The following is a 26,175-nucleotide window of genomic DNA, read 5'->3' as shown; positions in this document are numbered from 1 at the left end:
TTCTTTCTTTCTTTCTCCTTCCTTTCTCCTTCCCTCCCTCCCTCCCTCCTTCATCTCTTTCTCCTTCCCTCCTTCCCTCCCTTAGTTTTCCCTCCCTCCCTTCCTTTCTCTCTCCCTCCCTTTCCATTCTCTTTCTTTCTTTCTTTTTTTTAATTAAGGGGTCATATTATACGCCCAGTCATACACCGGCAAATATGGTAACTTAATTAAACTTATATACTTTTTTTGAGTTTTTCTTTTTCTCTTTATTTGAATATCTTGATTACATAAATGATTGTGATTAGGTTTCAGTCATGTAAAGAACACCCCCCTTCACCAGTGCAACATTCCTGCCACCAATGTCCCAAATCTCCCTCCATCCCACCCCACCCCCACCTGTACTCCAGACAGGCTTTCCAGTTCTCTCATTCATTCACTTGATTATGGTAGTTCCCAGTGTAGTTATTTCTATAGCTGTACTCACCACTCTTTTTGGTGAGCTTCATGGAGTGAGCTGGAGTTCCAGCCCTCCTCTCATTGTCTCTGAGGATTGTTACAAAAATGACTTTTATTTTTCTTAAAACCTATCGATGAGTGAGACTATTATGTGTCTCTCTCTCTCCTTCTGACTTATTTCACTCAGCATGATAGATTCCATGTACATCCATGTATAGGAAAATTTCATGACTTCATTTCTCCTGACAGCTGCATAATATTCCATTGTGTATATGTATCACAGTTTCTTTAGCCATTTCGTCTGTTGAAAGGCATCTTGGTTGTTTCCAGAGCCTGGCTATTGTGAATAGTGCTGCAATAAATATAGGTGTGAGGAAGGGGTTTTTGTAATGTATTCTTGTGTTCTTAGGGTATATCCCTAGGAGTGGAATAGCTGGGTCGAATGGGAGCTCAATTTCCAGATTTTGAAGGAACCTTCATATTGCTTTCCATAGAGGCTGTACTAGACGGCATTCCCACCAGCAGTGGATAAGGGTTCCTTTCTCTCCACATCCCCGCCAGCACTGATTGTTCTCATTCTTTGTGATGTGCGCCAATTTCTGTGGTGTGAGGTGGTATCTCATCGTTGTTTTGATTTGCATTTCCCTGATGATTAGTGACGAGGAGCATTTTTTTCATGTGCCTTTTGGCCATTTGCATTTATTTTTTATCAAAGTGTCTGTTTATTTCTTCTCCCCATTTTTTGATGGGATTAGATGTTTTTTTCTTGTAAAGTTCTGTCAGTGCCCTGTATATTTTGGATATTAGCCCCTTATCTGAAGGGTGTTGGGTGAATAGTTTCTCCCACTCAGTGGGTGACTCTTGTATCCTGGGCACTATTTCTTTTGAGGTGCAGAAGCTTCTCAGTTTAATGTATTCCCATCTGTTGATCTCTGCTTCCACTTGTTTGGAAAGTGCAGTTTCCTCCTTGAAGATGCCTTTAGTCTCAATGTTATGGAGTGTTTTACCAACGTGTTGTTCTATATACCTTATGGTATCCGTTCTGATATCAAGGTCTTTAATCCACTTGGATTTTACCTTCATACATGATGTTAACTGGGGGTCTATGTTAGTTTTTTTGCAAGTGGCTAACCAGTTCTGCCAGCACCACTTGTTGAAGAGATTTTCCCTGCTCCACTTAGGATTCTTGCTCCTTTGTCAAAAATTAGGTAATTGTATGTCTGGGAATGTTCTCTGAGAACTCAAGCCTATTCCACTGATCTGAGGGTCTGTCTTTATTCCAATACCATGCTGTTTTGATAACTATTGCTTTGTAGTACAGTTTAAAGTTGGGGAAAGTAATGCCTCCCATTTTTCTTTTCCCTAGGAGTGCTTTAGCTATTTGAGGGTGTTTATTGCTCCAGATGAACTTCATAAGTGTTTGATCCACTTCTTTGAAGAATGTCATGGGTATTTTTAAGGGGATCGCATTAAATCTGTATAATGCTTTGGGGAGTATTGCCATTTTAATGATGTTAATCCTGCCAAACCATGAGCAGGGTAAATGTTTCCATTTCCGTGTATCCTCTCTTATTTCTTGGAGCAGGGCTTTATAGTTTCCTTTGTATAGGTCCTTCATGTCTTTGGTCAAGTTTGCGTTTGTGTGGCACTATTGTGAATGGGATTGCCTTCCGAACTTCCATCTCTTTTCTATCATTATTGGTGTATAAAAAGGCCATTGATTTCTGTAGGTTGATTTTGTAGCCTGCCACCTTGCTATATGAATCTATTGTTTCTAGAAGCTTTTTGGTAGAGTCTTTAGAGTTTTCTAAGTAGAGTATCATGTCATCTGCAAACAATGAGAGCTTGACTTCTTCCTTTTCTATCTGTATTCCCTTGATAACTTTTTCTTGCCTGATCGCTATAGCAAGAACTTCCAGTACTATGTTGAAGAGGAGTGGTGAGAGAGGACAGCCTTGTCTTGTACCAGAATTTAGAGGAAAGGCTTTTAGTTTTACTCCATTGAGGATAATATTTGCCATTGGCTTGTGGTAGATGGCTTCAACTAGATTGAGAAAGGTTCCTTCCATTCCCATCTTGCTGAGAGTTTTGATCAAGAATGGGTGTTGGACCTTATCAAATGCTTCCTCTGCATCTATTGATATGATCATGCGATTTTTATTTTTCTTGTTGTTGATGTTGTGTATGATGTTAATAGATTTACGGATGTTAAACCATCCTTGCATTCCTGGGATGAAACCTACTTGGTCGTAGTGTATGATCTTCTTGATGATGCATTGGATCCTATTTGCCAGGATTTTGGTGAAAATCTTTGCATCAGCATTCATCAGGGATATTGGTCTGTAATTTTCTTTTTTGGCAGCGTCTCTGGTTTTGGTATCAAGGTGATGTTGGTTTCATAAAAGCTGTTTGGGAGTGTTCCTGTTTTTTCAATTTCATGGAAGAGCTTGGCTAGGATTGGTAGTAGCTCCTCTTGAAAGATTTGGAAAATATTCATTAGAAAAACCATCTGGGCCTGGGCTTTTCTTTTTGGGCAGATGTTTGATTACAGTTTCAATTTCCTCAGTAGTGATGGGGGTGTTTAGATATACTATATCCTCCTTACTTAAATGTGGAAGGTTATAAGTGTCCAAGAATTTTTCCATTTCTTCTAGGTTCTCATGTTTTGTAGCATAAAGTTTTTCAAAGTAGTCTCTGATTACCCTTTGGATCTCTGCAATTTCTGTCGTGATCTCCCCCTTTTCATTTCTAATATGGGTTATCAGATTTCTCTCTCTCTCTCTCTTTCTTTGTGAGTTTTGCCAATGGTCTATCAATCTTGTTTATTTTTTTAAAAACCAGCTTCTGCTTTCATTGATCTTTCGGATTGCTTTTTGGTATTCCACTTCATTGAGTTCTGCTTTCAGCTTTGTTATTTCCTTCTGTTTCCCTATTTTTGGTTCCTTTTGTTGGTCATTTTCTAATTTTTTAAGCTGCACCATTAAGTTATTCAGGTACGCTCCTTCTTCCTTTCTGATGTGTGCTTGTAGAGCAAATTTTATGACTTCATTTTTAACAGCTGCATAGTATTCCATGGGGGGTAGATGTACCACAGTCTCTTTAGCCACTTATTTGTTGTTGGTCACCTGGAATGTTTTTTAGATTCTGGCTATTGTAAATAGTTTTAATGAACACAAGAATGCAGAAAGCATTTTTGTATTCTAACACTTTTTTTAATAGTTTTTGTTTGTTTAATTTTTGAGCCAATCTTAATAGCGTGAGAAAATATTTCATTGTTAATTTGATTTACATTTCCAAGTAAATTAGGACGAAGAATATTTTTTATATACCTTTTGGTACTCTAGCCTGAAACTCTCAATTGTATTCTATGGTCTGATTTTGTCTTTATTCCAGTGCCACACTGTTTTGATTACTGTGATCTTGTAGTGTAATTTGAAATTTAAAAGATGCTCCCATCTTCTTTTTCCTAGGATTGATTTGGCCAACTGGGTGGAGGTGAAAGGGTTACTTCAGATAAATTTCAACAATGTTTGATATATATCTTTGAAAAATATCATGGGATTATTTTCCCAGGAACTGCAATGAATCTGCATAATAATTTGGGTGAGAATATCATTTTGATAATATTTTCAATTTATGAACATAAGATGTGTTTCCATTTCATCAAGTACTTTTAAATTATTTTTAGTAGCAGTTACACGGTTCATGTTTTCTTTTTTTTTGGGGGGGGGGTCACACCCAGCAGTGCTCAGGCATTACTCCTGGCAGGCTTGGGGGACCATATGGGATGCCGGGATTCGAACTAATGACCTTCTGCATGAAAGGCAAATGCCTTAACTCCATGACTATCTCTCCAGCCCCCATTTACACGGTTCATTTCCTCAGTTTACAATAAGGGTACCTTCTATGAAAAGAAATATTCAGACTGCCTCATATAAAATGAAGACAAGTATGCCAAATCTATTCTAATCTCTTCTTTATCTTTATTTATTCCATATTAGTAATTATTATATGATTTAAATAAAATAATTGTTTACTTTTTAAGTATTTGTTTCTCTTGCCATAATGTATATCAACTAAGTGTAGAAATGGCACTAGTCTTGTTTATAGAGGTATCCCCAACGTTTAAAAGCAGAGTGTAGGAGCTAGGAGTTTCTCAATAGAACATTGTTCAGCAAATGAACTGAACAATAAATTACTGTGAAACCTAGCATTAGCATTCACACAGAGATTTACCACTAAAACTGACATTAGTACTCATTCAAAGAGACTTACTATTAAAAGAGATAAAAAATAGTATTTAGGCAAACAGATTGCTTAAGACATTGCTTTGTTACTCCTTTTTGTTTCTTTGTTTTGGTCACACCCAGCAATGCTTAGGGGTTATTTATGGCTAAGTACTCAGGAATCACTCTTGATGGTGCTCAGGGAAGCATATGAAATGCTGAGGATTAACCCAGGTCAGCTATGTGCCTTGCTTGCTGTACTATACTTATTTGTTCTGGACTCTGCTTTATAATAATTTAGACAATAACATAGAATCACCCATGTATTCCCCTACTGCCTAAAACCATCTTCCTACCTTTAAATAGTTTGTAGGTCAAATATCTTGATTAGTGCTATTTCTTATGTGATTTAATCAAAATGCATACTTAGCCAAAAAAGAATCAATCTTTTGTTTGATTACTTGAATGAAAAATCTGATCCAAGAGGATAATTCTGCTTAGTTAAGTTGAAGCCTTCTTCTGGGTAGATAGTGTAGATGGAGGCAGACCACCATTACTCTCTAGTTTATGTTATTATTAAAAAATTTAAATAGGTTGAATGTCTCACTTCAGAGGAATAAGTAGATAAGGAGTATAATTGTTACATTGTCATTAAAATAATGCAAAGACTGTTGAAAGACATCCTGTGTATATTTTGTTTGGGGTGCCTCACTGGTAGTGTTCAAGTCTAATTACCAGCTTTGTGCTCAAGGAATCACTCCTGAGATTTAAAGTGTGTCAGCTCTGTGAAAGGGACCATATCTGCTGTACTATCTATCTGGACCCCATAGTGTATCTTATCGAGTGTGATAAGCAGGGAGAAAAGTTTATATAGAAGACTTAACTTTCTTTATTTTTGCTATATTTTTTATCCATATTATCTCTAGCTAGCTATATCCATAAGTATATTTTTACTAGAGAAAATACAAAATATTCTGGAAGTTTAACAGAACATTTTTTTCTTTAATGAAATAATAGGGGATATAGAAATGTCCCCTTTTATCTCTGATTTAAAATTTTCCTTACAATTTCAAAATTTATTTTCAAATAAAATAAAATTAAAATTCATACACTATGTGGAGTGAATACAAAGAAACATACATAGTACAGGAATAATAATGGTGAAAGTTAACAGACCTGGGATTTGGCCTACAGAACTGAGATTTTCAAGGTGAGAGGGAAATTTAAGACTCTTGTGCTGGAGGTGGTGTTAGATCAGTTTTTTAGTTGAAACTGCTATTGGCAGTATTGTAAACCATGGTGCCAAAATAATTGGAAAAATTCATACAACTTAGAAAAATTTACATAAGAACAATACTCTAATATTTCAAGCATTGATCAACTACATTTGTAATTTTTGTTATGTACATTATGAATAAAACATTATAGAATGCATAACATATATTTAAATGTTTATATATGCTATCTGTATACACATGTGCATCACATGTACGTTCACATAATTCTAAAAATTAAGACATTTGTTGGAAGCTTTGAACTATGATTTCAATTCAAATTCTGAAGTGTGATTTTATAATAGTTCCATTAGGTGATCGCCAAATATTTTGCTTTTTGTTCTTTTTTTTTGGTTTTTGGGTCACACCTGGCAGCGCTCAGGAGTTACTACTGGCTCTATGCTCAGAAATCATTCCTGGCAGGCTCGGGGGACCATATGAGATGCTGGGATTTGAACCCCCATCCTTCTGCAAACGGCCTACCTCCATGCTATCTCTTCGGCCCATGTTATCTAAATTTTAACTTCTTGTTTTTGATTTATTCTTTGAATTTCATAGTTATTTTAAGTGCTATTGGATTATTTTGAGGAAGATACATTCAGCAGTATCAGCAGCTTGGGGAAAGACAAATTCCATATCACAGGTGCTCTGTACTTATACCTGGTGCTCTGGGGACCATGTGGTACCAGAGATCAAACCCAGAGTTTACTAATATAAAGTATATTTTGTAGGGTTTGAAATATCTTAAATACAAATAAGCAAATAAACAAACAAAAAAAAAAACACCAAGATTTTTACCTGAAGATTTCGGTAAACCAAGAATTGGTTTATCAGTAATCTTAACATACTTAAATAAATGAATTTTTGTCGATGATTTAGATTTTTAATTTTTATGTGACAGATTTAAAATATTCCCTTCTTTGTCTTGCTCTCTTGTGAGTCAAATGTTCTTTTTTGACTCTGGGCTTAGATATATAATTTACATTATTAACAAGGATGTGGATGATATAAGCAGGTACCAGAAATATCCTGGATTAGTTTTTTTTTGATGTATTTTACACTAGTACTCCATCATGTGAAGAACATGCCCCAAATAATTGTTACCTATTAATCTAATGCAGAGCAAAGTTATTTGGGATAGAACTTAGAATAAACTTGCTGCCAGGAACACAAGCTTCACCAACAATAACCTGAAAGAGAGCCAAAATTAGCCAATCCTGTTATATACAGATCAACTAATGTAAAAACAAATGTTTATTGATGTAAGCCAATGAGTCTTAGGAATAATTTGTTATATCCCAATATAATGCCTCTAAGTGATTAATAGAGCTATATATACAATTACAGGAGGTAAAATTTCTGGAGATGCAGAAAAAGAAAATTTTTGTTCTAATCTTTTGTCTTTCTGAGTCATTATAGACACAAAGTCAGAAGCAAAAGGGACTTGAATACAAGTCCAGAGCACATGTGAAACTGGAGAGTTTCCTCACATGATCACAGGAAGGCTTGAGGGTGAGAGGTGGAGGCGAGCTCTTCCCCAGCCAGACTTAGCTTAGCTCTAGGAGCCGACCAAATGCTGCCTGTCAGTGGGTGGAAATAGGATAAAGAACAAAGAATTAAGGCAATTGTTTCCTTGGCTCTCAGATCTGCAGCCGTCTAAATGAAATTAATAAATTGCTGAGCATAATTTTTAGGTTACTAGCTGACTTCATAATAATAACCACATTTCCCCCCCTGAGAATGGTATTTTAAGCCAAAAAAGAGCTTAGGCCTCATTAGATAATATTGCCATATACTTTGCTCATGAAGTAAGCTTTAGATTAAAGTCATTGGAACAAAGTACTAAAAATGAAGTTCCTTGAGGCAATTTTCAGTCTCAGTGTAGATCACTGCCTGGTAAAGGATTTACCACAAAAATATACTATTTGGAGTTTTGCAGGTGAGGATTTACTATAGTATTTAATAAAAAACATGTATGAAACTTATAATGAAATAGGCTCATGTGATGTGTCTGACACCCTTAAGGAATTTGGCACAAACACTAAAACTCTGCTATACAGTGACAAAAACACTAAATGTGAGAAGTTTCAGTTCAGGAGCTGCAACTATTTATTTGACTTACATACAGACAACAGAAAATGACACCTTAGCTTATTTAAAAATTCCCCTATGCTGTTTCTAGTTTAAGCATATGCTGATGAATTGCAACCATTTTATGATAGATTAATTGCTTGGCTATTACTTTTTAAAGGGGATTCCTTTTTAATTTAAAAAATCTTTGGACTTCTTACACGGAAAATTGTATTGGAATGGGGAGGATACTTCTGCCAACTTGAGTTATAGGACATGTTTAACCTATGACTATGAGATGAAGGTTTTTTTTTTTTTTAAACTGCACTCTCCAAGCAAGTGAAAGCAGAGATTAACAGATGGGAATATATTAAGCTGAGAAGCTTCTGCACCTCAAAGGAAATAGTGCCCAGGATACAAGAGCCACCCACTGAGTGGGAGAAACTATTCACCCAATACCCATCAGATAAGGGGCTAATCTCCAAAATATACAAGGCACTGACAGAACTTTACAAGAAAAAAACATCTAACCCCATCAAAAAATGGGGAGAAGAAATGAACAGACACTTTGACAAAGAAGAAATACGCATGGCCAAAAGACACATGAAAAAATGTTCCACATCACTAATCATCAGGGAGATGCAAATCAAAACAACGATGAGATACCACCTCACACCCCAGAGAATGGCACACATCACAAAGAATGAGAATAAACAGTGTTGGCGGGGATGTGGAGAGAAAGGAACTCTTATCCACTGCTGGTGGGAATGCTGTCTAGTTCAACCTTTATGGAAAGCGATATGGAGATTCCTCCAAAAACTGGAAATCGAGCTCCCATACGATCCAGCTATACCACTCCTAGGAATATACCCTAGGAACACAAAAATACAATACAAAAACCCCTTCCTTACACCTATATTCATTGCAGCTCTATTTACCATAGCAAGACTCTGGAAACAACCAAGATGCCCTTCAACAGATGAATGGCTAAAGAAACTGTGGTACATATACACAATGGAATATTATGCAGCTGTCAGGAGAGATGAAGTCATGAAATTTTCCTATACATGGATGTACATGGAATCTATTATGCTGAGTGAAATAAGTCAGAGAGAGAGAGAAAAACGCAGAATGGTCTCACTCATCTATGGGTTTTAAGAAAAATGAAAGACACCCTTGTAATAATAATTTTCAGACACAAAAGAGAAAAGAGCTGGAAGTTCCAGCTCACCTCAGGAAGCTCACCACAAAGAGTGATGAGTTTAGTTAGAGAAATAACTACATTTTGAACTGTCCTAATATTGAGAATGTATGAGGGAAATGTAGAGCCTGTTTAGGGTACAGGCGGGGGTTGGGTGGGGAGGAGGGTGATTTGGGACTTGGGTGATGGGAATGTTGCACTGGTGATGGGTGGTGTTCCTTTTATGACTGAAACCCAAACACAATCATGTATGTAATCAAGGTGTTTAAATAAAAAAAAAATTAAAAAAAAAAAACTGGGGAAATAAAAAAAAAGATAATATTCTTAAGCAGTAAGTAAGGTGGTGAGGAAATTTTCTAATTCCTAGGAATCACTGCTGGTGAGGGTAGACTTGTCTTTAAAGAGAATCATAGGATAGATTGTACATACATCATTCTCAGAACAATCAGCTTTTTCCATATCCTTGTCTTATACATATCACAAAATTTTTCATAGACTTCTATGAACATAAACATTAGAAATTTTCTGCAGATATACTTCATTTTAAAACAAATTCTTAAATATTCTTACAATGAGCACTGTAATATGAATCTAAAGTATCCACGTTCCTTTTCTGTAAATTTTTCTAAACAAAATTATTAGAACTTTCTGAAGATATAGTTAATTTGAAGTAAGTTTGCTAAAATATTCTTATAATATGCACTGTAATCAGAGTCTACATTATTCAAGTTCCTTTTCCATAAACTTCTCTAAATAACATCATAAGAACATTTCTGCAGATATATATATATATATATATATATATATATATATATATATATATATATACAGTTTAAATAAAAAAGCTTGCTCTTCATTTGTGTTTAGGTTGTTGTTGGATTCTCCACCTTCTGTGGTAGGCTGCTCTGGTTGCCAGGGATGAAAAAGCCTTCGATACCTGGGCTGGAATCTGGATGGGTGGACCCACTCACATCCCTGTTGTTGTTCCCCTCCAATGCGAGAACAATGACTATAAGCCTATTGGTGACCTACAGGTTGGGGACCTACGTCCTTGCACAAAGCACTCTTGGTAGAAGAATGGCAATGGCCATCAGCTTTTAGATGGAGAACTCATCACCATCGGGAAGGCACCCTTTCTCTTGTGGAGTATGTATGCAGAAGAATTTCTAAGGAGCCTGACACATAGAGACCAGAGAGAGAAATGCAGGTACATAGACCAGAGCAACTTGAAGTCATTCAGAATAGGGGCCATGTCCATTGATGTTCCAGTGAAAGGCAAGACACATTCTGTCCAGTATGAGGGGAACTGTGATAGTGATATCCACCAGAGGTCCAATCACTGACCATTGTTGGGAGTCTTCCCATGTCCCTGGGTCACTCACCATTTAGGTGTCAGTTGTGAAATTACCCCACAGTACCAAATTTCCAACCCCAGATTAAATGGATCTGAAGCAGATAGTTGCAAATAATTAAAAAACCAAGCCAGTCAGGAGAGAATCGTGGAATTGGGCTGGCTTCTTGACTCATAGTCTCTCTCCCCAGGCCAAGCCAAACCAAACTTCTTTATAGCCTACCAGTACAAATTTAATCAAGATGGGGAGGGTCAAGTGAGATCTAGATGGACTTTTACAAGTCAAAGAGCTTGGTTAAAAGAAACAAGTAGGGGAGACACTTTTGTTTTGGATAAAAGCAGTGTGTGATCTAATATTAGCCTTGGATGAAATAATACATTTGGAACAGGGAAAAAATTCTAAGGAGTCTAGAAAAAATGCTTAGTGTGATTAATTTTTTAAATGGTCCTCCAAAAACTGGAAATCGAGCTCCCATATGACCCAGCTATACCACTCCTAGGAATATACCCTAAGAACACAAAAATACAATACAAAAATCCCTTCCTTACACCTATATTCATTGCAGCACTATTTACCATAGCAAGACTCTGGAAACAACCAAGATGCCCTTCAACAGACGAATGGCTAAAGAAACTGTGGTACATATACACAATGGAATATTATGCAGCTGTCAGGAGAGATGAAGTCATGAAATTTTCCTATACATGGATGTACACAGAATCTATTATGCTGAGTGAAATAAGTCAGAGAGAGAGAAAAACGCAGAATGGTCTCACTCATCTATGGGTTTTAAGAAAAATGAAAGACATTCTTGCAATAATAAATTTCAGACACAAAAGAGAAAAGAGCTGGAAGTTCCAGCTCACCTCAGGAAGCTCACCGCAAAGAGTGATGAGTTTAGTTAGAGAAATAACTACATTTTGAACTGTCCTAATATTGAGAATGTATGAGGGAAATGTAGAGCCTGTTTAGAGTACAGGCGGGGGTTGGGTGGGGAGGAGGGAGATTTGGGACTTGGGTGATGGGAATGTTGCACTGGTGATGGGTGGTGTTCCTTATATGACTGAAACCCAAACACAATCATGTATGTAATCAAGGTGTTTAAATAAAAATAAAATTTAAAAAAAAAAAAATTAAAAAAAAAATAAAAAAAAAAAAAAAAAAAAAAAGAATAATTTTAAATTTTGAGTTCTAACAGACAAATGTTATTCTACTCTAATTACATTCAATCATTGGTTCACATCTATTTTGGGGAGCATGGTGGCATTCATAACAATGTCATTAAAGAAAATAAAGAGAAACATTTTATTTATAATGTGAATAAGGAGACTGTCTTAGCATGTATATCTGGATAATTATAATAGAGCATATATTGAGGTAATTAACTCTTCTTTGCTGAGACACAAAATTTCTCATGTGAAATTCAGCACAATAATAGTACCTCCCTGTATTACTTTCTAGGGAGCGCTGTAATGAATCATCATAGCGGAATGAAGCAACACATGTTTATCTTTTTGTTTTGTGGTCAAATTTATTATGTTGGTCTAATGGACTAAAGTAAAGATGTTAGCAGGGCTGCAGGCCTAGGGAGAGACTCTGTTTCTTGTTATTGCTTTGTTGTTGTTATTGTTATTGTTGTGTTTTTTTCTTTTTTGATTTTGGAAACTACCATATTCTTTGGTTTGTGGTCCCCTTCCATATTGAAAGGCAACAACAGCCAATTGGATTTTTTTCACATTATACCACTCTGATCTGTCTCTATCTTCCGAATCTTTAACACTTTTGTGATCAGAAATGATCTATTCAGTTAATCTAGAATCAGATTGATTACCAACCTTGATTTTACCTGTTACATTACAACTTCTTTGCACAGAAATAGAACATGATAGAAGGTTTCTGGGTGTAGGATGTGAACCTCTTTTTTGTTTGTTTTTTGGACCATACCTGAAGGTGCTTAGAGATTACTCCTGGCTCTGTGCTCAGGGGTCATTCCTGCTGGTACTTGGGGAACCATAAGGGATGCAGGAGATTGCACCAGGGTCAGTCGTGTACAAGGCAAGTGTCCTACCCGTTTAGCTATCACTCCACCCCAATGAGAATCAGTTTTGGAGATAATTTTACCTGATACATTCCTCTTACTGGGTTATTAGGACAAAAATAGCAAACTATACATGTAAATCTGGTCATAGCAAATGTTCAAGAAATTGTAGTTAATGTTAATATTTCATTTTAAAGACAAGGTTTTAGATGTGTCATTTCTGCTTGAATGCTCACCAACCACAAGTACTGCCACCCTTCTCACTTAGATATTCGTGAAAATGGGATTTTGAAAATCCTAAATCTTAAGGTGATCTTATTAGGCCTTGGAAATTTCACTATTTGCTAGTAACAATAAAAGGATAACTGAAAGTGTTGTGATGTTCAGACCATGAACATTGACAATAAGACGATCAAAATATTTTTGGGATATGGCCCATTGACACCCCTCCTAATAAAGTACTAATAAAGTGAATTGATGTTTGTTAAACATAGGAGGCAGAATAATTTTTCAAGTTAATAGTGTGGAGAGCTGGGGGAGAGGAACAATCAGTGGGAACCATGCCATCTGACAGGTAGAGCAGGAGGCTGAAATTGACCAGGTAGGGTGAAATTGATCAGGCCAACAGGCAGAGCTTGGGCAGCCATTCCGCCATTATGGGGCGAGACAGGTGCGATAGGTGGGGAACCAGGCTTCTGACAGGTAGAGGAAGTGGGGGAAATTGACACAGGTCCGGATCTCCACCACACCTTCTAACAGGTGAAGAGACTGGAGAAACCTTGCTGTGGTTGGGCAAGATGGAGGCGACCTACACCTTCAGGCAGGTAAAGTGAGGGAGAAGTCTTGAGGGCAGGGCCAAACCTCAGCAACCGTAGCCATCATACTCACCTAGAGTTGCACTCTTGAGAAGGGACCCAGCCTCATGCCACAGGTGGCAAAGGAGGTCTGAAAGCTGAAGGCAGTACACTCCAAGCCAAATCACCAAATGCAAAGAAATATGGGCAAACTAAGAAAGATTCTAACAACCGGGGATATGGAGAGAAATCCTAGCAAGTTTCCAAGCCCATCAAAACACACGAGGTCAATAGATGAGGACCTAAAAGTGGCAATGCAAGCCATGGCAAAAGAAATCAAGAAATCACTAGCCAGCGAGTTCAAGAAATTTATAGATGAACAAATTAACCAACTCAAAGAAGAACTTTTACAGAAGATGAGAAAATCCATACAAATGGAATTAAAGAAAATAAAAAATGTCTTAGTAGCAGAATTACACAGTTGGAGAATCACATAGAAGAACTTAAAGAAAAACTACAAACCAAAAATGACAAAGATGCCAATAAGGAAAAAAGAGGTAAAGCACTGGAAGAAAAGGTTAGGTATTTAATGAACAAAGACAAAAGAAATAATTTACGGATTGTAGGAAATAGGAAAAGGGGAAGAACAAGTGGTCAGGGAAATAATAATAATAAACCCAAAGAGAAAGATGAACTCCTTAAAGCAATACGGGAGAACAAAAACCTCAAGTACAAAGGAAGGAACATAAGAATCAAACCAGATCTTCTATTTGAAACAATTCAAGCAAGAACACAGTGGAATGGCATATTTAAATGACTGAATGAAAGAAACTTCCAACCTAGAGTCCACTACCTAGCAAAACTCTCATTCATATGGGAGGGAGGACTAAAAACATTCTCAGACAAAAAAGAACTCGTATTATTTGCACAAACAAAACCAATTCTTCTTTATTTTTTATTATTACAAACAAAACCAATTCTAAATAATCTACTCAGAGATGAATTACACAATCCAAACCCCCAATTGTAACAACAACCATCCTACAAAATACAACTGCACAACTGCCCTCTCTGTCAATAATATCCCATGGACTAAACTCTCCCATTAAAAGACACATAGTAGAGAGTTGGATTAGAAAACAAAAACTATGACATGAAGTTCACCAAAAAGAGTGATGAGTGCAGTTACAGAAATAACTACATTGAGAACTATCATAACAATATGAATGAATGAGGGAAGTAGAAAGCCTGTCTTGAGTTCAGGTGGGGATAGGGTGGGGAGGAGGGAGAATTGGGACATTGGTGATGGGAATGTTGGGGGAAAAAAGAAAACAAAAACCAGATTTCTGCTGCCTGCAAGAAACACTCCTACAAGTTCAGGATAGAAACAGGACAGGATTAGAATAAAAGGATGGAAATCAATTATTCAAGCCAATGGAAAACAAACAAAAATAAAAGCTGGGACAACTATTCTTATATCAGACCAAATTTCATTCAACCTCAAGAAAGTGATCAGAGACGAAGAGGATCACTACTTACTGATCAGGTGAACACTAGACCAAGAAGCACTAACTCTGGTCAATATTTATGCTCCAAATGCAGAGCCAGAAAAATATGTAAGGCATTTGCTCACAAACCTGGAGAAAAATATGGAAGGAAATGTGATAGTAGTAGGAGATTTCAATACTCCACTATCACCACTAGACAAATCCATCAGACAAAAAAACTAGTAAAGAAATAATAGCCCTAAATGAGAAATTAGAAGAACTAGGGCTAATGGACTTATATAGGGCCCTACACCCCCAGAAAGCAGAATACACATTATTCTCAAGTGCACACGAATCTTCTTGAGAATAGACCATGCCTTAGGATATAAATCTAACTTGCATAACGTCACAAATATACAAATTATTAGAAGCACCCTATCAGATCACTATGCAACAGAGATCAAGATTGACTGTAAAAAGAACCTATGGAGAAAATCCAATACCTTGAGATTAAACATGTTGCTCAACAACAGCTGTAACAAAGAGGAACTCAAGGAAGAAATAAAAAAATTCCTTGAGATGAATGATAATTAAGAGACAAATTGTCAAAATCTGTGAGACACAGCAAAAGCAGTAATTAGGGGGAATCTCATAGCAATACAGGCCTATGTCAGGAAAAAGAAAAATGACAAAATTAACAGTTTAAAGGGACACCTTAAGGAGCTGGAAAAACAGCAGCAAAGAAACCCAAATACAACCAGAAAACAAGAAATAATAAAAACCAGAGAAGAAATAAACAACATAGAAACTAAGAAAACCATAAAAATAATCAATGAGGCCAGGAGTTGTGTTTTCAAAAGGATAAAAAATATAGACAAACCACTGGCAAGACTTACCAAAAAAAAAAAAATAGGATCACAAATAAAAGGGAAGAGAAAAATCCAGCACATCATGAGGACTTATTATGAACAACTATACTCAGTCTGGTTAGAGAATCCAGAAGAAACCCAGAAAATTTTTGGAAACATATCATCTTCCAAAACTGGATAAAGGGGATGTAGAAAGCCTAAACAGTCAAATCACATCTGAGGAAATTGAATCAGTAATTAAGAAACTCCACAACAATAAAAGTCCAGGTCCAGATGGTTTTACAGGTGAATTCTATCAAACATTTTGAGAAGAATTATTACCACTGATCCACAGGTTCTTCCAAAACATTGAAAAGACAGGAATTTTTCCCAATTCCTTTTATGAGGCTAATATCACACTCATTCCCAAAGATGACAAAGACACCGCCAAGAAAGAAAACTAAAAACCAATCTCACTAATGAACATAGATGCAAAAATCTTCAACAAACTCTTAGCAAACTCTTAGCAAACTGAATCCAGTACTACATCAAAAATATTATACACCAAATGGGTTTCATCCCAGGAATGCAAGGATGGTTTAATATGTGCAAATCAATCAACATCATACACCACATCAACAACACGAAAGAAAAAAAATCACATGATTATATCAATCGATGCAGAGAAGACTTTTGACAAAATCCAACACCTTTTCATGATAAAAAAACACTCAGAAAAATAGGACTGTAAGGAACTTTCCTCAAGATAGTTACAAATATCTATGAAAAGCCCACAGCCACCATTATCCTTAAGGGCGAAAAACTGAAAGCATTTCCACTAAGGTCAGATACTAGACAAGGCTGTTCATTATCTCCACTCTTATTCAATATAGTTTTAGAAGTCCTAGCAATAGCAATCAGACAAGAGAAGAAAATCAAAGGAATACAATTAGGGGAAGAGAAACTCAAACTATCTCTTTTTGCAAATGATATGATGATATACATTGAAATCCCTAAAGAGTCCACAGTAAAACTCCTAGAAACAACCAAGACCAGCAAAGTGGCCGGCTACAATGCCAATACACAAAAGACAGTAGCATTCCTCTTTACAAACTACAAAGTAGAGGAGAAAGAGATTAAGGAGAAAATTCCATTTAAAATAGTTTACAAAAATATCAAGTACCTTGGAATCAATCTTACAAGAGAAGTGAAGGACCTATATCATGAAAACTTCAAAACACCTCAGAAAGAAATAGAAGAGGACTTGAGGAAATGGAAGAACACCCCATGCTTATGGGTAGGTATAATCAACATCGTCAAAATGACAATCTTATCTAAACTTCTATATAGATTCAATGCAATCCCTATTTAAATTCAGACATCATTTTTAAGTACTTAGAACAATCAATTATAAAATTCATCTGGAACCACAAAAGACCCAGGTTAGCCAAATACATACTGAAAAACAAGAAGCTGAGTGGCATCTCTTTACCTAATCTGAAGCTTTAATGTAAAGCTGTAGTGGTCAAAACAGCATGGTACTGGAACAAAGACAGAGTCTCAGATCAGTGGGTTAGAACAGAATATCCAGAGATAAATCCCCAAATATACAGTCAAATAATATTTGACAAAAGAGCCAAGAACTTGAAATGGAACAAAGACTGTCTTTTCAACAAATGGTGTTGGAACAACTGGATAACCACCTGTAAGAAATTAAAGATTAATCCATAACCTTACACATACATCCATAGACCTTACACAAAAGTCAACTAAAATGTATTAAAGACCTTGAAATCAGACCTGAATCTATAAAGTTTATAGAGAAAAAAATAGGCAGAACACTCCAAGACCTATATATCAAAAATTCTTTGAGGATAGAATGCCAATGGCAAGAAACCTAAATAAATGGGACTACATCAAACTAAAAAGTTTCTGCATGGTGAAAGAAACCTTAGTTAATCTAGAAGACAGTTAATAGAATAGGAAAATAATTTTGAACTCAACACATCAGATAAAGGGCTGATATCTAGGATATACAAAGAACTCAGAAAGGTGAGCTCCAAAAAATCTAATAAAGCCATAGAAAAACGGGGAGAAGAAATGAATAGACATTTCTCTTAGGAAGACCAAAAGATGGCCAACACACAAATGAAAACATGCTCACTTTCACTCATCATTAGTGAAATCCAAATCAAGACAACAATGAGGTATCACCTTATACCAGTGAAGATGGCTCACATAAAAAATAATGGGAACAATCTCTATTGACAGAGATGTGGTAAGAAAGGAACTCTCATCCACTGCTGGTGGGAATTCTGCCTGGTCCAACCCCTATGGAAAACAACCCCTATGGATAGTGCTCAGTAAACTCAGAATTAAGCTGTCATATCGCCCAGCAATTGCTCTCTTGGGTATCTATCCCCAAGTCAGAAGGACATTTATCCCAAAGTTTGTGTGCACCACTCCACTATATATTGCAGCACTCAGTACAATAGCCAAGATTTGGAAGCAGCCTCAATGCCCAACAACAGATGAGTGGATCAGAAGATGTGGTATTTATACACAATGGAATACTACATAGCAGTTAGAAATGATACAGTCATGGATTTTGCAGCAACATGGATGCATCTACAAAATATTATGTTAAATGAAGTAAGACAGAAGATGAAGGATAAATACAGAATGAATAGCACTTTTCTGAGGTACTTAGAATATATACCGTATAACATATAATATTCCAAGAACAAATACAATGGTCTAATAGGGTAGAAACTCCAAGCACTGTAGTTATCACCATTTACTGGGGAGAAGTGTTCAAAAACAAATGAAAGAGGAACACAACGCCTCGACTATCCATTATATCATAAAGAAACCAGCAACAATGGAAACAATGGTTTAGTGAACAGATATGTAATCAGCCTTTTACTACAAAGGTCTAAATAATGTCTTAGGGAGCTCATATACAGATACTGGTGAAGAATATGATTGGGGGCCGGGCGGTGACGCTCGAGGTAAGGTGCCTGCCTTACCTGCGTTAGCCTAGGAGACGGACCGCGGTTCGATCCCCCGGCGTCCCATATGGTCCCCCAAGCCAGGAGCGACTTCTGAGCGCATAGCCAGGAGTAACCCCTGAGCGTCACCGGGTGTGGCCCAAAAACCAAAAAAAAAAAAAAAAAAAGAATATGATTGGAAGCCAGAAACTCAAGGGCAGCGTTTTCTAACAATATGTTTTAGTGCCTTAAATTTACGAGGTATAAAATAACCTCTCAGCTTCTCTGTCCACAGGGATTCTTGGATACAAAGGGTGGACACCCTTATTTGATACCTCAGTGCTCAGACATACTAGATACCACATTCAGTTTGCATTGTGAAAATGTCTTGATAAAAAAAGAAAATATCTTGATAAAACATTAGGACCTGGAGCAAATGACCATTCAGACCATTGAAATAGTCAATTGCGAACCACAGACATATTACAGGACCTGCTCTTCGAATACATTTGGGCAAATTAACATTTCCTTTCTTTCTCTTTCTCTCTTTTCCCTACTTCTTTCCTTCTCCCCTTTCTTCTTCTTCCTCCTCCTCATCAATTCAATCTATGTCAAATAAAACCCACACAGATAGTTTCTCTTTAGGAAAGGAACTTTGATACATAAAATGCAGCAGACAATACTACAAAGGGTAGCCTCCCACATAGGTAGGCTTCATTAACACATTGTTTAGTACTCGAGACAGAAAAACTATGTGTATCCTAATCTGTTCCAGCCATTATCTAACCCTGTAAACTTCATTTAGCAAGTCCCAACATCATGCCTAGAAACTGGGAAAACCTCCCAACTCCGACTCACGAACCCAGTCTCTTATTTGATTTATTAATTTTTTTCAAAATTTATTTCTACTATATTTACCTACTTTTCTGTTCTCCTCTGTCTTATCCTCTGCTCTCCCTTCCTCTCTTTCTTAAGCTATACCTAAGCTAATTATTTATCTTAATTCAACCAGTTCCTTAAGAGCTCAGACCCATTCTATCAGGGTCAGATCTCTATCAACATCTTTTTTTTTGTTTTTGTTGTTGTTTTTTTGTTTTTGTTTTTTGTTTTGTTTTTTTTTTTGGGTCACACCCGGCGTTGCTCAGGGGTTACTCCTGGCTGTCTGCTCAGAAATAGCTCCTGGCAGGCACGGGGGACCATATGGGACACCGGGATTCGAACCAACCACCTTTGGTCCTGGATCGGCTGCTTGCAAGGCAAACGCAGCTGTGCTATCTCTCTGGGCCCTCTATCAACATCTTAAGAATAGGTCACTAATGTTTGTCTTTATGTGGGCATGTGTACATAGAGAGAGAGGTCTCCTCTATGAAAGTCAAACCTAAATTGTAAACAATTTATGCTTATAGTGTATATAGTCTTTCCTATATAGTATCCCTCCTCCCTCCTTCAGAAATCCTACTATCCCTTCATCCCCCAATCTCCATCTGATATCCCGCCTTATTAACGATCTTTACTTTCTTAACCCAGTAGGTATCAAGACCGACCTCCTGCCCCAAGACACCATCACCCAGCTCCCAAGTGAAGGGACACCCACTCAGCCCCACATCTCGTCCCCGGCAAGAAACAACAACGAACACTCCTGCTGACTCATGCTCTGTGGCCCTCCTTCTCACCCCCCCAAATGTGTACTGTTGCTTGATACCAGATTCAGCTCCAGAAGGACCCCCAGTGCAAGAACTTTACCCAAGCACTTTCTGCCACAAATCATTTCTCAAACTCAACAAGATTAGGGTGTATGATAAAAATGTGCCCTGGATTCCATCCTCCACAAGAATATCTCAAAAGACAATGGGGAAGCCTATATTTCCTTTATAAGTTTAAGACCTCTATAACAATACCTCTTAAACTGTTTATCCCCAAATGTAAGGTAGTCTCCTGCATCACTTTGTTCCCTTAATTATTTTTTTAAACTCAGTTTTATTTATTTATTTTTTATATAAATGTATTGTCTTGTTTTTGCTTTCTTCTCTTTCTTAACTATATCAGTTTTGGTTCTTCTTGGTACAAAAACCTACAAGAAAAATTCTTGCCCAGGATTAAAGCTCAAGTCAAAACCAGGGCACAGAGATGATGGAGCCTGATACTCTCACCCTCCCCCACCCCAATCCACCAGCAATATAATATAGCACAATTTCTTTTTGCACGGGCACACTAAAAAGGGGGAAATTTTACATATAGAAACAAGCTCTTATCTACTAAGAATAAGAACTCATACATTTTACAATACAGGGGCATCTCCCACCTTGAACAGAACTTGTAGAACATAAAGAAAGACTCCATCTAGGCTCCATCCTATGAACTGTGAAAATACCAAGATCTCTAGTTACAATGGCCAGATTTTATTATCCACGACTGAGTGGAAAGTTTCCAGACATCACAAAAGGACCTAGAGGAGAGAATAAGGGCATGTACGAAGTCTGTAATTATTCCCATGACAGTATACTTCAAGGACAGAGAAACCCTGTATCTCTTAGGCCAAGGGAATTCCCTTTCTAATCTCTTCAATATTTACTGTGCCTATGCAAAAAAAAAAGAGCACAAATTAATTTTTTATTGTTGTTGCTTATTTGTGTGTGTGTGTGTGTGTGTGTGCGCACGCGCGCGTGTTTTGTTTTGTTTTTATCTCAGGACCATGGTTATTGTTTGGTTGTTGTCTTTATTGCTGTGGTGCTTATTGCTGTGGTACTTTTCATGGTCTTTTTGTTTGTTTGATTTTTTTTTTTTTGGTATTCTTGTTGTTTTTCTTCCATTTTTCCTTTTTTCTCTTAAATTGATATTTATAGCCTCTAGGATTCCTCCTGTTTTTTGCTTGTTTGATTCCCCCCACCTTTATTTTTTTCCTTCTATCAGAACCACATAACTTGAACCATCTTGCTCTACCTCACAGATTGGAGGAGAAATAATGGAGGGTAATAAGACCAAACAGTTGTATGAACATCGAGTAGAAATAAAAAATGATCAGAATTAAATACCAAATCCAAAGCCAACGACAACAGAATCGATACCCAATCTACAACAAGCTAGACACAGAGGGGACCACTTATACTAGCAGCCCTGGGGGCAAAGGAGGGGCATATAGGATGCTTGCTGGGAAAAAGGGTGGAGGGAGGACAATATTGGGTGGGAATGCCCCTGATTCAATGTCACTATGTACCTAAAATATTACTGTGAAAGATTTTTAATCCACTGTGGTAAAAATAAAAATTATTTACAAAAACTAGTGTGGAGAGTCACACTTTGTGGCCTACTTGGTTTGTAGCATGGTTCTTGATATGAAATTAAGGAGAAAGCTCCACTCACTTTGAAAGTGCCTTGATTACTGGTCTCACTGTCTTGATCTCTTGATTACTCTGAGTGATGATGGTAGTATCACTCACTACCAAATTCATTGATGGATAGTAAGCAAATGAACTAGAGGCTGAGCAAAAAATCTGCCTTGCAAAACCACCTAGTCCACTACCTACTCTGTTTAGATATAGAAAAATCCAGAACAAAAGTTCTTCTAGATTGGTAAGTCTGACGGTATAAGTAGTTCACAGTGAGTAGCTGGTTGTAGGCCATGGCTGACCCAACCTAAGGGATTACCATGAGTTACATATTATCAGAATCATATGATAGTTTAACATTAGTCATTAATTTAACAAATAATTACTAACCTCTGTATGTGTATGCGTACTTGAAGAGGTCCAGGAAAGTGTGGTTGAAAGAATATAGGTTTCATTTATAGACAAACCTATATTTAAATTCTGTCTCTAAAAGTTACAAGGTTTATGACCTGGGGCAAGTTACAAACCTTTTTAAGGCTTAGGTTTTTCATCTGTAAAATTATACACTAGGTTGTGGGTATTAAATAATGTAAATTTATGGCCCAGCGCAGTAAAAAATTAAAAAATCAAGGTGAATTTATATCAATTTGGTTGCTTAAGATAAAATTTATTTTTTTACTTTTTGACTGGACCAAGAAATAAGATCTTGGTTTCTACGGAGAGTAGATTTATAGTTTTGTAGCTTATAGTTTTATACAGGGTTTGTATAGTAAGCCTCCAACTCCTGCATAGTTCTCCAGAACAAACACTTAGTAAGACAATTTAATATATAGGAATAATAATACTTACCTGGCAAGGGAGATACCATGATCACAAAGGTGGCTTCCCCAGGGCGAGGCTTATCCATTGCACTCTGGATGTGCTGACCCCTGCGATTTCCCCAAATGTGGAAAACTCGACTGCATAATTTGTGGTAGTGGGGGACTGTGTTCACGCTCTCCCCTAAAAAAAATATACATATATATATATGAATAAATTTGTTTAGATATTGATATATATTTAAAACATATGGTCACATTTTATCTATCAGAATTCTAGTTTATGTTATTTTTTTGGCCACACCCAGTGGTACTCAAGAGATTATACCTGACCGCACTTAGCTATCACTCTGAGAGTGTTCAGTTCCCCATTTGGGGTGCTGGGAATTGAACTTTGTAGAATGTGTGCAAGTCAGGAGTCTTAACTTCTTTACTCTCTTTCTTTACTCTATATTATCAAAGCTCTCTTTCTATGTAGTATTTTAAGCAGGCATCACTTTCAATGATCCATTTTTCTGCTGTAAGCCAGTACACTGATATCATCTAATGAAGTTTTGGTTTCAGATATTGAGTTTTCAATTCTAGGACTTCCATTTGTATCTTTGTTGTTACTTTTAGTTTATAGATGTATCTTGGAATTTTTCTTCCTCTCAGAAGCTGTATTAGCAATATTTATTATGATTTAAAATATTTCTGTGAAATAGCATTATATAACTATTGAATGCAATATATATTTTCTCTTAATCTTGAGATGTATTTATAGATTTTACAAAATTCAAGTAATTTTAATGGCATTTTAATCATTATGGGTGATACGGCTTATAAACTTTGCATAATGCTATGTTCTTTTTTTTTGTTTTTTTGAGCCACACCCATTTGATGCTCAGGGGTTACTCCTGGCTAAGTGCTCAGAAATTGCCCCTGGCTTGGGGGGGGACCATATGGGACCCCAGGGGATTGAACAGCAGTCCTTCCTTGGCTAGCGTTTGCAAGGCAGACACCTTACCTCTAATGCCACCTCACCAGCCCTAACTCTTTTTAATAAAATAATAGAAATTTATGTATTTTTATGATACCCTAGTCATTGGTACAGTTTTTAAAGATGAAATTATATGTCAATCTAAAATAGGCAAAACTATCTAGACATTTATCATTTTATTATGCCAATAGTAATTATGACTACACTATGGGGAAGCATAGTAATCAATTTAGGAACCCTTAAAAGCTGATCTGAAAGTTGATATTTTGTTCTACTCCTCCCCTAAAATGATTCAATGTTTTTATCACAGACTGAAGACCAGCCTAACATGGCCAACTCAAGATATCTCAGGTTCCAGCCCTAGCACAATGGTGTTCCTCAGGATGTAGTTCACCAGGAACTAAATACTGGTAAGTAGACAGAAGACCACCAGAGTTCAATGTTCTTGATAAACCTTGGCAATAAAGTCTTAAGTTCACAGTTCCAGACAAAGTCAAATTGCCAAAGGCATAAGGCTAGTTTCCCAGGGCAGCACCATGTCCCTGAATCCCAGTCCAGGTGAGTTTATGTCTTTCTATTAGGGACACTCTGCTCAGGTCGCCTTCACCCCAACTCTGAGTGAATGATCTCTATTACTCTCCATCCTGGGGTTGCCCATAGGCTTCTTTAAGGCAGATTTTCTTTACTTCTATGTCTTTCATGTGTTTTTTCTGTCCCCAAACTTATTTCCCTCGAGAATCTCATATTCTTCTTAGACTAAATATTGTCCCTCAATAAAGGTATTTTATTTCACTAAAATTGGAAATTTGTTTTTGTGACAAAGGTCAAAAAGCCTAAATATGGGTAGAGATTATGAATGACTTTCCTTTTCCTGTGAAGAGATTACTCTGGCCTCAGCCAGAGAACCCTGCTTTTCCAAATATTTGGATTTTAGGGACCAGTTTCCAGGTTAGATGGAACAAGTTGTACTCAGCCTGATGGTTGTCTTCTTGTGTCTAGAAGGACCTTAGTGTCCTCACTTTATAAGAACTAATACACTTGGGGCCAGAGAGATAGCATGGAGGTGGGGCATTTGCATTGCATGCAGAAGGATGGTGGTTCGAATCCCGGCATCCCATATGGTCCTCTGAGCCTGCCAGGAGCGATTTCTGAGCAGTGTAACCCCTGAATCCTGCTGGGTGTGACCAAAAACCAAAAAAAAAAAAGTTGATACACAGTTTTACCAGTCCTGACCTCCCCAGGCACACCCTACTCACAACAATAGCAAAAAGTTAAATACAAACTAAATGTTCACTTATAAGAAACTGATAAAATATATGAGTACATCCATACAATGGGTTTCTAAGCAACTGATGAAAAACAATGAATTCTGTGTGTTAATATGGAAAATAGATTGTGTTGTTAAGAAGCAAGTTCAGAACAGTACAGACTAATTACATGCCACAATCTAATTTGTAATATTATTGTAAGAGGTATGTGTGTAAAGATATGAAAAGAAAAGAGCCTGACAGTAATAGTACCTTTGGAAATTGGAAATGAGGGCATGGATAGTTAGTGTATTTTATCTAATTTCTTCAATACCATTGAAATATTTAATCTCTCACACAAATATTACGTTATGCTATGTTTCTTAGAAATATGCAATGAATTAGAAAACTTTTATTTAAAGGGATAGACAGTGAGGTATTTAGGCTATGAAAATGACTTAAGTTATATTATTTCTTATCTTTCCTCTCCTTAAGGATATAGAACCATTCTTATTTTAGGGTCATAAAAGAAAACATAATCTTTAGTTTACTTACCTTGCTCTAGATATAATTACATTTTATCAAGCAGCCAGTTAAATTATATGCAACTTATTTTGAGATTTTTTTAGACTGCTTTTTAAAAATTATTTGTTTACTTATTTGGATCAAGTAGTACTTGGTAAGGTTGACTTTAATTTTTTCCTTAATTCAGAGAAAAATGGCTTAGTTGTGGAAACTATACTTTACTTTTAAAGTGTAATTTTTCAAGAACATCAATAACAAACTCATTGTATTTACTAAACTCTTCTAGTTTATTTGAACTTGAACTCTAAACTCTTTGTAGCAGTTAGCAGATAATATATATATTTTACTCTTTCAGTCTTTTACTTATTTTCTCTATCTTGGACCTTCCTCCCCATGTATATGCATTTGAGGGAACATGTAAATTTGAAGTCACCTTTTCAGTGACTTTGTCTTTTCTGTAAAGGAATTTAAAAGTTTACTTCTCAGGCCAATAAAATTGTAGATTATAAGAAAAAAATCCCACAAAAACTCTATAGCCAGAACACCACAGAAACCAGAGTTGGCC

The 26,175-nt window shown here is 36.7% G+C and overlaps 1 non-coding gene across 1 annotated transcript; it reads left to right on the top strand.

The window, feature by feature from the left end:
* Positions 1 to 22,882: 22,882 nt before the first annotated feature.
* Positions 22,883 to 23,046, top strand: LOC126027021 (U1 spliceosomal RNA). Its single transcript, XR_007502183.1, has one exon. It is a non-coding gene; the product is annotated as a U1 spliceosomal RNA (small nuclear RNA).
* The last annotated feature ends 3,129 nt before the right edge of the window (positions 23,047 to 26,175 follow it).

The sequence above is a fragment of the Suncus etruscus genome, chromosome 1, assembly GCF_024139225.1.
Source record: "Suncus etruscus isolate mSunEtr1 chromosome 1, mSunEtr1.pri.cur, whole genome shotgun sequence".
In the NCBI taxonomy this organism is placed as follows: domain Eukaryota; kingdom Metazoa; phylum Chordata; class Mammalia; order Eulipotyphla; family Soricidae; genus Suncus; species Suncus etruscus.
The sequence above is the reverse complement of the archived record's forward strand: the minus strand, read 5'-3'. Positions and strand labels throughout refer to the sequence as shown.